We start from the raw sequence: 12753 nt of genomic DNA, 5'->3' as shown, positions 1-12753 counted from the left end.
CATAAACATAGATGAGTTTGAAGTCCTCATGTTTTTCTTTGTAATATATGAGTGTGTGATTTGTGATAGATGTTGTAAAGGAGACATTCAGACAACACGCCAAGATGTCTAGCTCAAGAGTAGCAATCTGCTGAGTGTGATGTTCTGTGTCTTTGTCTGTTGCACGGTAAGCAACCACAATAAAGCACTCGGCAAATAAATCAAAATGAGTTTGCCCTGTCTCCTCATATAACTCGCTGTCCAGCTTTTAGCTTCAAAACTGTCATTTACTGTAAATGTTATGGGTGTGCAAAAAATCTATTCATATTCACGATTCAAGCTCCACAGATTCAAAATCGATTCATGCAATTCCAAAAAGATTCTTCTTTTTTTTTTGTAATGGCATTTATACTGTCACATGGGAAAAGTAACTACATTTACATACTGTGAAACGTTTTTTTAATTGAGAATCGTTTTTGAATCAAATTGATTTTGAATCGAATCTTGAGCCTAAAAATCTATATTCTATCTATACACAAAAGCTTGAGCTAGCTTGCTTTGATTGAAATAGAGGTGAAGTTCTTGAGAACCAAAAAGGTTCCTGCCATCAAAAAAAGTCCACGTCTGAGTCAGTACTTTCACACATAGCTCCTGACCAACACTATTTTGGATTTACACAGTAGTAAAAGAAAAAAAATCCTAAAAGCGCAGAAACATCTCTTCACATTTTCTTTCTCAATTTGATCCAGTTTTTTTGTGAAATTGTGAAGTGCTGTTAAGTTGTACGGAAATTTCAAAACACAAGACATTTTTCAAATTTATTGTCATTGTAACACTAAAGTAAAAACATAGCAGATTGTGAATCAACAGCTGCAAGGTCCACACGGGAGATGACACATGAAAAGTTCATCAAACACTTCAAACTGGCCTGGTGATGGTGGATATAAATAACACTTTAGGAGCAGAGCTCAGCAATAACCTCAGAGAGCTGACTTGCGGCCAGCAGCAACAGTGGCACGACTCCATTTGGCCCCGTTTGTCAGAAAGGCTCCCTGATGGGGGACTGTCAGTCAACAGCACTGCTGAGGGAAGGGAGGGAGGGAAAGAAACAGAGAAGAGGAGAATATATGAGACAATGGCGAGTCAAGGAAAATTGGAATGTACATGGTACTGTGTGTGTGTGTGTGGGTGTGTGTGTGTGTGTGTGTGGTGTGTGTGTGTGTGTGTGTGTGTGTGTTGTGTGTGTGGTGTGTGTGTGTGGTGTGGTGTGTGTGTGTGTGTGTGTGTGTGTTGTGCGTGTGTGTGTTGGGGGGGGGGGGGGGGGGGGGGATGTTTGGCTGTCAAAGTGTGTCTAAGGTAAAGTGACTGCAAGGGCCAGAAACCGAGCCCAACGCAGCTTGTTACACACTCACAACAAATGTGTGTTGTGGAATGTGATTTTCATGTCTCTGTAAATCTTACGTTAATGTGCCGGTTCCACACTGAGCAAAAGAGAGGGTGCCAGAGAGGGTGAGAGTTTGGGGGGGAATGAGCTGAGAAAAGAGAGTTGGAAAATGTTGACTATGTGAAAGGAAACTGGTAAAGCCAGAAAGATAATGAATTCTAGCACACTTAAGCCTTTTCCTAGGAGATTGCTATCAAATGAGGATGCTAAAATCACAAGATAAACTGATCTTAATCAGTGTTTTGTTTATCCTTCCTCATTGTTTATGTGGTTTACCCAGTTACAGATCTGTGATGATCCACCAGAGGATTCATTTCAGTGCCAACGCTGATGGGAAAATGAGTCATTTGAGCCTGAAATTGGAGCTTTGGAGAAGCAGCAACATACAACTTTTAGAAGTTTTATTTAAAGGAACACGCCGACTTATTGGGACTTTAGCTTATTCAGCTTATTTCCAGAGTTGGATAAAACCATATCTACACTTCTCATCTCAGTGTGCGTTGTAACTCCCCACTGGTAGCTTAGCCTAGTACAGATCCTGGAGGTTGTCGGTTCCAACTAGCCTAATGTTCCTAATAAATGACAAAATAACGCCAACATGTTCCAATATTATGTTGTTGTGATTTGTTTAATCACGGGGTGTACAGATAACTAGGTCACATGAGACACATCCATCTTTTAACCTTTATATAAATAAGTTGGCGTGTTCCTTTAAAGCTTTGTTTTTGCTACAGGCTGTTCTGTGTATACTGTATGTAAAATCATCAGTTATACAGTCTGTCATAATCAAACTTAACACAACTCTATATTTTCAATTAATTAAATAATGAAAAAACAAGGTCATATTTCAGGACTTCAAAGGAAGCACCTAAGGCTATTATTATAAATCAGTGTGTTTGTGTCTTTATTAGTATTTCTGTTTCTGTAAATAAATTAATTCAGAGACACGACACACTTTCATTACAATTGACTGTTTATACCAAAAGGTACCGGTAGATTTGACAAGAAAAAGCTCTTCTCTCTGGGGGAGCTCTCAAAAAATTCGAGCAGCATGCAGAGATTCTGCGATATCGTCATAGTAAAGGTCTGCCGTTACCCCTATGTTTAAGTCAAGCCGCCCCAGTGTAGGATTTCACTACGTAGCCAGCATTCTGAATAAAAGAGTTTCATTACTTCATTCATTCATTTACTGACAACTATCTAATCAAGAGAAAATCCCCCAAACTTGCTCTTAGTAACATACTGAACTCTGAGTGCCTTGTCATAGATGGAGCACTGTGTGAGTTTAGGTTTAGTTTTTACACGCATATTGATAGCGATTAAGATTAGGCTAAAAATTGGCAGCAATTCTCCTTTAAATACATACATGGAGTAACACCCCGGTAACTGTAGGGGTTCGCTACCTCTGTTAACCGGGTTATAAGATTTTAACCGGGATAAGGTGTTTACATGCCGTTTTAATAAATCGGGGTATCGCCTTAACCCAAGCATAATCAGTTTTCAAAATTGCATGTCAACGCACTGACAGACAACGAGGCGTAATGAAGGCGCAACAGCCACACAATGAACAGGCTCTGTAAAAGGGGCTAAGGAATCTGCAGGAGGATCCAATTCTCCCAGCATAGTGACATCAAGATGACATCTATGTAAAGTCAACAATAATTCATACGGAGGAGGTTTAAGTGGTGGAGGGAGATACAGCACTGCAGCAAACATTTGCATGAGCAGGATGAGAAGAGTGATAGTGAGAGCTTTCAGTGCTTTACCTTAACTCCCACAGTGCTCCATCTATGACAAGGCACTCAGAGTTCAGTATGTTACTCTACAAGAGCAAGTTTTCGGGATTTTCCCTTGATTAGATAGTTGGCAGTAAATGGACAGACTTGTGACATGACTATGTGATGAAGGTCCTAATGAAACTGAGGCCTTGGCAATTACATGGTATTCATGTTAGACCGCTGGCCCCCAGGAAGCCCCAGTTTTAGCCTTTTATAAGTTGAATTCCCTTTGGAATCCTTCCACAAAAAGCACTTGCTGGCATGGTAGGCATGGTAGCAGCCTGACCCCACGTGCTGCACACAAGTGCTTTTGTCTGTTTAATGACAATTGATGGCATTCCTGTCTTTCCCATGTCAAAGTCGTCCTACAACTAAATCACACATTCCAATAATGCTCTGCTTTTACTTGCAAGAGGAAACAAGAGAGACTTATCCGTTGTAAGCCAACAACTCTGATTTCAATTATGTAGTTTTGTGTGTAAATTTTTGTCTGACTCAGCGTTCTGAGAAAGTGTTATTACTTTTATGAATCAAGTTGTGCCTATGCACAAACATTTTTTTAGCATCCAATCACATAACAAAGAACATGACATAACATTTTTACTAATACTTTCAGGCAGATCATTAGAATACTGTAGATTTGTTTCTTGTTTGTCACACTGGCACTTTCCATTTGGTTGCTAGACTGCTCCTGTCTTTTCTTGATCTCTCGTGAATATCTTGTCTTTTCTCAGTTTTTGCTATCGTGGTCTTAACTCTTGTTTCAGTAGTAACGTACGTGCTGTTTCTCAAGGGAGATCCATTTTAAAAACGCATTCCCGGCTTGTTGTGGATTTTACTCCGAAGAACCTGACTTTCACATCGTTAGGCAAAAAAATCTAAACAAACACAAAATTAATCATAGTCTTCACTATGCGCGTTGTCAACTTTTCACACGTTCTTGGATATAAACACACACAAATCGACGCAAGAAAATAAACACAATGGCAAAGGGCTGAGGGATTAGTGAGACAGAAAGGGAGACAAGCGGAGAGGAAGATTAAAGGAGAGGCGTGTCAGAGTTGTCCATAGGAGTGGACTTCACTGCTTTACTTTTTGTCCCTTTGTAACTCTATAGCCCACATACCAAAGTACTCACTCATTATGGCCCTTCATCCTTTGGGTTTCTGTCTTTCCCACTTTTTCTTTCAGTCCCGATTTTCAATGGTTTCCCTGGTAATTGCTTGTTGAAGGTAGAATTAGACTTTAGCCAAACTTTGGCCTAATCAAGCATTGTAGTCTTACTGGTTTAACCTCAATCTGTATGTAAACCACCAGGCTACCAAATGCTAACGTAAGCAGTATGCAGTACTACTAAAGTACAGTGTGAGTAATGAGTAATAATTTAACCGTAAGAATATACCAGTATCAGAAGACTTGGGGATTAACCGTAATGAAATGGAAGCACATAAAAAAAAAGAAAAAAAAGAAAAGAAGTGTTTGCACATATAGAAAATGTATAACACAAGGTAATTCAAGGTTATTCAAGGTAAAGTCTTTATTAGTGTCACAGTTCTTTAACTAGTCCGCCGCCCCTTTAGAGTCCTATGACTGTTCTAACAGATTGGGCTGCACTAAGGTTATTTTTTGTTGACCCATTTTCATTGGTGTATTAACATAATTAGATTTGGCTCCATAAGATGAATTGGATTCTGCCACCCAGTGTTGTGCAATGTGGGGTTATTTTGCTCACAGTATGGCTCTGCCTCCAAGCTTCATACAAATGCCCATTGGCAATGTAACATATTTCTGTACATGTGGTGACTTTTCAGCAAAAAAACAATATGCCTCACTAATTGCCATAAACTCTTTTGGGAAATTTGGAAGTGATCAAACCAGTCACCACAAAAAATCAAAATCAAAGTACACATGCCAAAATGTGTCAAACAAAGGCAAGCTCTCAACAAGATGTTTAACTGCAGACTTTTTCTAGTTGAATGCCTTGACGCAAGAAACACATCCAAGTAATAGATCAACATATTTATCCTGTCCTATAATTTGTATCATTTCACGTTAACTGAGTATGTGTGGAAACAGGGGTGATTACATTTTGCTTTTGGAAGCCAGAACTCACTGAATGTGGAGTGAAAGAAACATGGTGCTGTCTCCCATTAGTTTATTCAAACCTGTTGCCTTTCTTAATGCTCTGTTGCTATATTTATAATTATCTTAATTAAAGATTTAAAGGAAGTTAAATAAAGATAACCTAATTTCATCACAATGTCTGTCAGATCAGTCAGTGGAAATCTGTTAACCCTACGCACAAACTTGTTCATTAAAAGACTGAGTGTTCTATTAAAGGTTAAATAAGTGTAAATATACCAAGAGCGCTTAGAACCACGCAGTTTGAAAACAGGTTTCCTTATCCAGATTTAATTTATCTTGTGCATTCTAGTGTGGGTAATGCTGCCTATAATGCACATGTTCATTCCACACCTCATCTGTGTGTACATTTAGTAGTTGCATGACTCTTGGGATGGCAACGACAATTTGTCGATCAGACGGTCGGCCCCTCTGCATATTTCACACTGAAATATCTCACATTAATACAATGATAAAAACATTGTGGTGATGAATAGCAGCAGATTGTATTTGATTAGAAGCTAACATTGCAATTTAGGTTAGATATTTCTCTTATTTACACAGCCGTAAGGCTTTAGTGTGTTAAAAAAGTTAAAGTAGCCAACAGTTACCCAGTGTGAATAGCAGGAGGAGGGGGAGACCTTCTGTCACGTCTGTGGACAAATGTCTTGCTTGACAAATGTCTGGCCAAGGACAGCAGCCGAAACCTGAGAGTACTGTTCTTTGACAGCAAGGAGGAAGGGACGTGGGAAGAGACAAGGGAGCATCACTACACTGCTTCTTCCTGCTGTAACATGCATATTAGGCAACCTTTTGTTACTTTGACATAGTATTGTGTCATGACTTGAGTCTGAAACATACTTTAGAAACTCATTATGCAAAATAAGGGGTTGATATCTTTGAGAAAGAAGGTAATTTACAGCTACGCAGGGTCATTTTTGTCATCATCCACAACACTGCTGCAGAATGTAGCATAAGTGCACTGCAAACTCCAGCTAATGCTTTAAAGCTGGAGTGTGGTAGTGAGGCCCGGCCTGGTCCGGCGGTTTTTGGTCAACCGCAACAAGGCCTCTGATTGGTTGGATGTGAGGTAGGAATTTGGCTCTCTGAGGTCTAAACTCCGCCTCCTTCTCCTCCTCCCAGCCCCCGGCGCTGAAGCACGACAGCATACATACACACACACACACACATGCACACACAGTCTCTCTCTCCCATTCGGTTTCTTGTATGAAAGGGTCTGTAGAGCAGGGAGTTACAGACATATGAAGACACAGAGCAAGGAAGTGAGAAAAAGCAACAAAAGACAAAAGAGAGAACTCGCCTGCCCCCTGTTTGTGTGTGTGGGCGAGCTTTTTTCTCTCTTTCTTATGTGATCCTGAGAAGGGGGAGGACCTGTACCCTGCTAAGAGTCAATAACCCTGCAGGAGTCCACAGGATCATACACACACTCTCTCACACCCTCACACACGCACACACACACCACATGCATACTTGCTCAGTCCACAGCAGCTACTGCAGCCTGAATGAGTGCAAAGCGGTGGGAGAAACAGAGTAAGGAAGCAGGAGTGCAAGAGAGGGGAGGAGGAATCTCTGGAGTTACAACTTGTTGCTTTTGGTTTTTTGAGCGGATTGAGGATGAAATAACTTTCACTGCGACAGTGGGACCTTGTCTGAGGTGAGCACTAGCTTTTCTTTTCTTTTTCTCCTTTCACTGGCCAATCATTCTTTAAGTGGAATAAGGGGATCTAAGTTACACATTTTGTGATCTTTTCTGTGGGATTGTTCTCTTTGTGGAATGGCGTGGGGGGTTGAAAGAGAGGAGGAGGTGTGGAGGGGAGCTTTTCACGTGCCAGGCAAGCAACACTATCACGCTGATCTGTCAGAAAAGGATGCAAAGCAGGGGTTCAGAAAGAATATTTTTAATGGAAGATACGAATGAGGAGTGAAGAGGGTTGTTGAAGAAATGTCAGGCTCAAAGACACAAAGAGCTGTAACATAGCTCTGCTTCCACAAGTGGGACAGCAGAAGATGAAAAAAGAAAACTCAGTCACTCCACACTCTTTTTCTGATTAATGCCTCCCTTTCTTAGGTGTTTGTACGTGGGTTTAGACTGCTTTACTGACAGAACCATGTAACATAAATGTGGCATTTATTCATAACCTGTGTGTGTCAAAGGCACAAGGTTGTGTTTAACTACTTTGGCAGTATGTAGCCTTCATTTATCAGCTCCTGCATGATTACAGTGTTTTCTCTGACTCTACCACAGATAGTAGCTTACTTGAGTGGGCAGCCTCATCATCATTCCTCCACCAACATGTGTTTACATGCTGCTGGCTATTACCCGCACACAGAAGTACTAAACGGCGTCAAGTGTGTCTAATGGTGCTCTTTTGGAATTGGACGTCAATAATTCTAGTGACATTAAACATTCATGTTAATAAAAAAATTTAGAACCTTTTTGTATAATGTCTGTTTTAGTATACGTGTGTAGGAAACACTTAAGAATGTTTTAGAGTCTTTGTAAATAGTTTTTTTCAGTAGTAGTGCAATGTATCCGGGCGTGGGGCGGGCATTGTTGTCCTATTATTAGAGCAAGCCAGGCCAGCCAGCAGCTGTGGGGAAGGAAGTAGGCCTGGAGCAGCCGGAGAAGAGGGATTACTGGGAACACTGAGCGGGAATTATGGAGTGACTGGAATGGCATTCCTAAGGTGACAGAGTCATTGGAGGGGAGGATGAGTGAGCCAGAGCATCAGGCAGGGATCAATGGGGATCATAAGAAAAGATATAGAGGTTGGAGGTCAACAGTGATCTGGACTGTAAAACACCTCGCTGTAATTGCAGATCACGGCAGTGGTACAGCTGGATAACTTGGCTTGTAATACTTTTCTCCTTAAATGAATCACTTTTTTTGGATTAATCAATGAATCGTTTTTAAGTCTACAAAATGTCTAAAAACAAGATATGAAAGACTTTATTGATCTCACAATGGGGAAATTTACTCATAACACAGCAGCTCAATGCAGCACAACAAATAACAAAAATACACATTCAGTATAAGTAGGGTAGGAAAATACACAAATAATAAGAAGAGAGTAATAACAGTGATATGTACACTACAAACACTTATTGTATTTACAGGTGGGGAGAATATTATATTATATTTTGCTCGATTAATGACTGGTTAAGATTTAGCAATTATCTAAATTGTTGCCAATCGATTAATCAGCTAATTGTTTTGCCACTGTATTTTATTTTAAATAAACACCTTACCAGAATTTGCTTTATTGTATTACAGACTACAGTGTCAGTGTTAATCAATGACAACTTTAGTCTGAATAAAGGGTGTTAAATAATATACAACCTAATGTAATCTGTCATTGAGTGTGCTTACTCACTCTTTGCAAGTGCTCTTCTGAGGATTTGATAGTGGACGGTTTTGGTGATTGGCTGCTGTAATAAACTGCTGCCACACTGACTAAAGAGATAATAGCATCCCAGTATTACCCACATGTCTCTGCTATCTCTGCCTCTCTTCCCTTGTAAATCTCTGGTGTGTATTCTAGTACCAAATAATCTTGCTCAGTGCTATTAGATAAATAGAGCAACAAGGGTTTTGTCATCTGTAACTTGAGACTTTTTTTGCATTTATTATTAACATGGTAAATGTTTTTAACGTGACCACTGCTGAGCTTCTTGTGTAACGTTGTCAGTCACTTCCTTCTTACTTGTAGTGTCAGATGCAGACTGTGATGGGTTTAATGAAGGTTGACTTGAAACAGCCAACAATTGTAAAACTGGCTCTTAAAAAAAAAATCATGTTAAGTCGTGTCTTGAGCGTTGAATTATTACCAAATCAAAGATCACACTTAAGCTGTATCTTCTCTGATAGAGAAAGTTATTACAGAGACTGTGATTTGATTGCAAGTTTGCCCTTTACTAGATGCACACACACTGCACACACTCAGTGTGTTCAAAAATGGTCACGAGAAAAGCACATGGGACTTCTCTGATTTTTAAACTAGACCACTTAGTAGTGATATCTTAATATTTTAATCTCTTTAAACATATTGTTTATGTGTGGAACAAGAAATAGTTGACTATATTTTATTTTCAAAGAATTTTAGGTCACACAAACACACACTCTCTCTCTCTCTCTCTCTCTCTCTCTCTCTCTCTCTCTCTCTTTCCAGCTTTCCTTTTCTCCTTCATGTCCTTGAAGAACAGCTCTGTAATTAGTTAGAGCCATGAATCACGTACAACAGAAAGGATTTTGATATATGTTTGACAGCAATAAACTGTGGTGGTTTAACTAACTGCGTATGTGAGCTTGGGGAGTAAAAAAGGGTAGAGGGGGTTTGTTGGCATATCGTACAATTATGTGCACGTGTTTTGTCGGCTACCTTCTGCGCATCCACAGACACCGGCACTCTGTGTGTGTGATCGTGTGTGAGATAACTGATCCGTTTCTTGTTTGGGCATGTGGCTGCCACTGTAGCCTTTGTGTTTGCACTGGCACGTATGGCTTGTTATGATCAAAACCAATTAACCACTTCATTGTTTTCTGTTCTGCTTCCCCACAACACTTCTCAACCAACTAATTACTCCCCACGCTCAATACTAAGAGAACATACACTCATATATAGAGATCAGTCCCTCGGGGAGAACACAGTTACTCTGGGCTGAATTTTCCTTGTAACCTTACCAAAAAAACTTGTGCAAATGTTGGTATTATATTAAAATGGCTGGTGGATTTAAGACAAAAAATAATTTATTGAATGAATCAAATGTGAACATGTCTGTCAGTGGCTTGTCGATCTTTACATTGTTAGTTGATTTCCTATCCTGGCCTGAGACACATATTCATACGGTTTGATAGGAGGACTTAAGGATTTATTGGACTTTAACTTATCATTGCACTTATAATAACAAGCGTAGCCGTCCTCAATTTAAGTCATCCTATACATCTCGTCTCCGTGTTTTCTTGCATCCACCGTGTAGAGAGAAAGCAGCAGCCTTCAATCATTACAGCGTACTTTGAGGTTAAAATGTATAAAGGACAGTCAGATATGTTTTGCACAGTCTTTTGCTGTACGTTTTGTTTGTAAATGGGAGATGTTCGATTCACACACGGCTGTTCTTCATATCAGAATCAAGAGAATGAATTTGGCGACGTATGTGTGTTCCATTAACCCGTTCTCACTCCCACTTGGTCAGTGGCTCTCAGAGTCTGTGTCAGAGTTTGATACTGACGCAAAGTGTGGCACGTGGGACTGCTGGAATTGGTTTAAGTTGCCTCCGGTTATTGGTCAGCTTTGCGGAAAAGTTGCAGTGATTGGTCAAAATTGCGAGGCGTGCCAAATTCACGGCGATTGGTTGAATTCACGTGAATTGTTACGATCATGATATTGTGAAATCCTGGAGGGACTGAGAAATGCACAATACACACAGAGGTCTTACTTAAAAATCGTACTGGGAAGAAATGTACTTACTACATACAGTATTCCAATGTGCTATTGCATTTAATTATACATTGCAAATTCCAAAAGAGTGTTGTTGTGGCTCATCTTCCTCTGTCCCTCCATCCATTGGTCTGTTTGTCTGTGATGAAAATATCTGAAAGTGCTATGATTTGTGTAACACCTGCTGCGAGCGTGCACATTGCGCACCCAAAAGGAAGAACACTTTTCATTTTGGACCTTGGCCCTAGTGCCAACATTTCACCCAACTTTCAGCTTTGACATTTGTATCTCTTGACCTGTTTGTTGTAAACACACAATACTACAGTGCACATATTACCTCTACGTGCACGCTGCGTGAGTGTGCATTTGTATGTACTGCAGGTGTGTGCATAAGTGGAGAAATTGTGCTTCAAGGCATAGGCTTCACTTCACTTCACTCCACAGCCTACCCCCGGCCCCCGGACTTTCTTCTTCCCTCCTACTGTGCAATACTGTTATATAATACCTAAAAGGACACTGGAATTCTGTGCAATTTCATACAGTGCAATATTTAATATTTATTATTTAGTACTTAACCATTTCATTTCAGTGCAATATTTATTTATGTGTTGTTAAAACTTAATTGCTTTTCACACAATGTGTATACAAAGCTATTTTATATTTGGATATAGTTGCTCTCAGGACTGTGCACCAGCCCCCCCCCCCCCCCCCCCCTCTTTTATCTCTGCACTACCTATACTTTTTATATTTTATATTCTTATATTATATATTTTTATATTTCGTGTTGACACTGTAAAGGGGTTGCTTCAATCTCATTGCACAGGTACTGCACTTGTGTCTAATGACAATAAAGGCTTTCTATTCAATTTGATTCTAGGCTGTTGCGCACTTCTCATCATAAGGCAATGAGATAACATGTGGCTATATTGACTCTTATTATTAATTCAGCTGGAGTCGTTATATAATTGTCAATTTAATTACGTGGCCCCTCTCAGCAGACGTGACTCAACTACGGCTTTAAGCTGCCAGTTAAATGGATGTATGGGCTCACTGTGTGTGTCTGGTTGTATTCACGTAGGCTTAGAATTTGAATAGGCATATTGCAGTGTCAGCATGTATGCTCTATGCCACCATGCTGTATGCAGATGTAGTTACAGTAGACGCTCTCATTGGATTAAAGCTAGAGTAGGGAGTTTTCTGGAAAATGCAGCTATCCTTTCTCCAGGGCTGCACAATTATGGCAAAAGTGATATTTACGATTATTTTGATCAATATTGTGATCACGATAAATTATCACGATTATTTGTTGAATTTAACCAAAATGTATTGTATTGTCCCATAGGCTATTTATAACTGCTTTCACATCCATATTATGCTGCATTCTTCTTATGTGGAAGTTGTATGTTGTATCGACATACAGCTGCAACACATGTGAATGAAAATTAGCCATCTGAATTTTTTTGCCGTGGCGGCCGCGATAGCAGAGTGTCCAGCGGAAACTCTCGTACAATTACAGGTTTGGATCTCATGCTTAACAATATACAGCTGTGTCAATAACAATTAAAACTGTTAAATTAAAATCTGACAAATGTCAGAAGTGTGGACCGGCGCTGTGTGGCGGGGCTGTGCAGAGAGTAAGAGGAGAGAGAGTAGAGGAGAAATCCAACACAGGCACGGCTTTACAGAAGATGTGGTTCATGTAACGCAAAATTAAACCATGTCCATATAAACAACAATGCTTTGTTTTTGGAGAGGCAGCGCATGCGAGGGCATTAGGTGCACCGGTGCAAAAACTGTTGGTCGTCCCCTAGAGCCCTTTGAGCTAACAGACACTAACTAGCACTGGTCACTATGTTGTCTGAAAAACAACACAGACGGGACAAAATGTTGCGTTTACTGGTAAACTGGTAAACCTTAAGACAGACGTATGACGACTGCTATCTGTTGAATTTTCCTCACGTTACTCTGTCCT

General features: G+C 40.1%; 1 protein-coding gene and 2 long non-coding RNA genes across 10 annotated transcripts in view; 2 read left to right on the top strand and 1 right to left on the bottom strand.

Moving 5' to 3' along the window:
* The window catches only part of LOC116704521 (disabled homolog 2-interacting protein), a 154575-nt gene that overhangs the window by 34422 nt on the left and 107400 nt on the right, over nt 1–12753 (top strand). For 2 of the 8 annotated variants that reach the window (XM_032540085.1, XM_032540083.1), the window contains exon 1: nt 6762–6997. The exons of the other annotated variants lie outside the window; for them this stretch is intronic. The gene's annotated coding sequence lies outside the window, so the exon portion shown is untranslated. Of the gene's footprint in view, nt 1–6761; nt 6998–12753 lie in introns of those variants that run through there. 8 annotated transcript variants of the gene reach the window in all.
* LOC116704530 (uncharacterized) overlaps nt 1–12753 on the bottom strand; it is a 21976-nt gene that overhangs the window by 5802 nt on the left and 3421 nt on the right. Inside the window, exon 2 of the long non-coding RNA XR_004335707.1 lies at nt 9464–9472. This is a non-coding gene — a long non-coding RNA (uncharacterized LOC116704530). The remainder of the gene's footprint in view (nt 1–9463; nt 9473–12753) is intronic.
* The window catches only part of LOC116704527 (uncharacterized), a 19985-nt gene continuing 14388 nt past the window's right edge, over nt 7157–12753 (top strand). The window contains exons 1-2 of the long non-coding RNA XR_004335704.1: nt 7157–7168; nt 9066–9068. This is a non-coding gene — a long non-coding RNA (uncharacterized LOC116704527). The remainder of the gene's footprint in view (nt 7169–9065; nt 9069–12753) is intronic.

The sequence above is a fragment of the Etheostoma spectabile genome, chromosome 16, assembly GCF_008692095.1.
Source record: "Etheostoma spectabile isolate EspeVRDwgs_2016 chromosome 16, UIUC_Espe_1.0, whole genome shotgun sequence".
Taxonomy (NCBI): Eukaryota; Metazoa; Chordata; class Actinopteri; order Perciformes; family Percidae; genus Etheostoma; species Etheostoma spectabile.
This window is presented reverse-complemented; position numbering and strand designations above follow the sequence as displayed.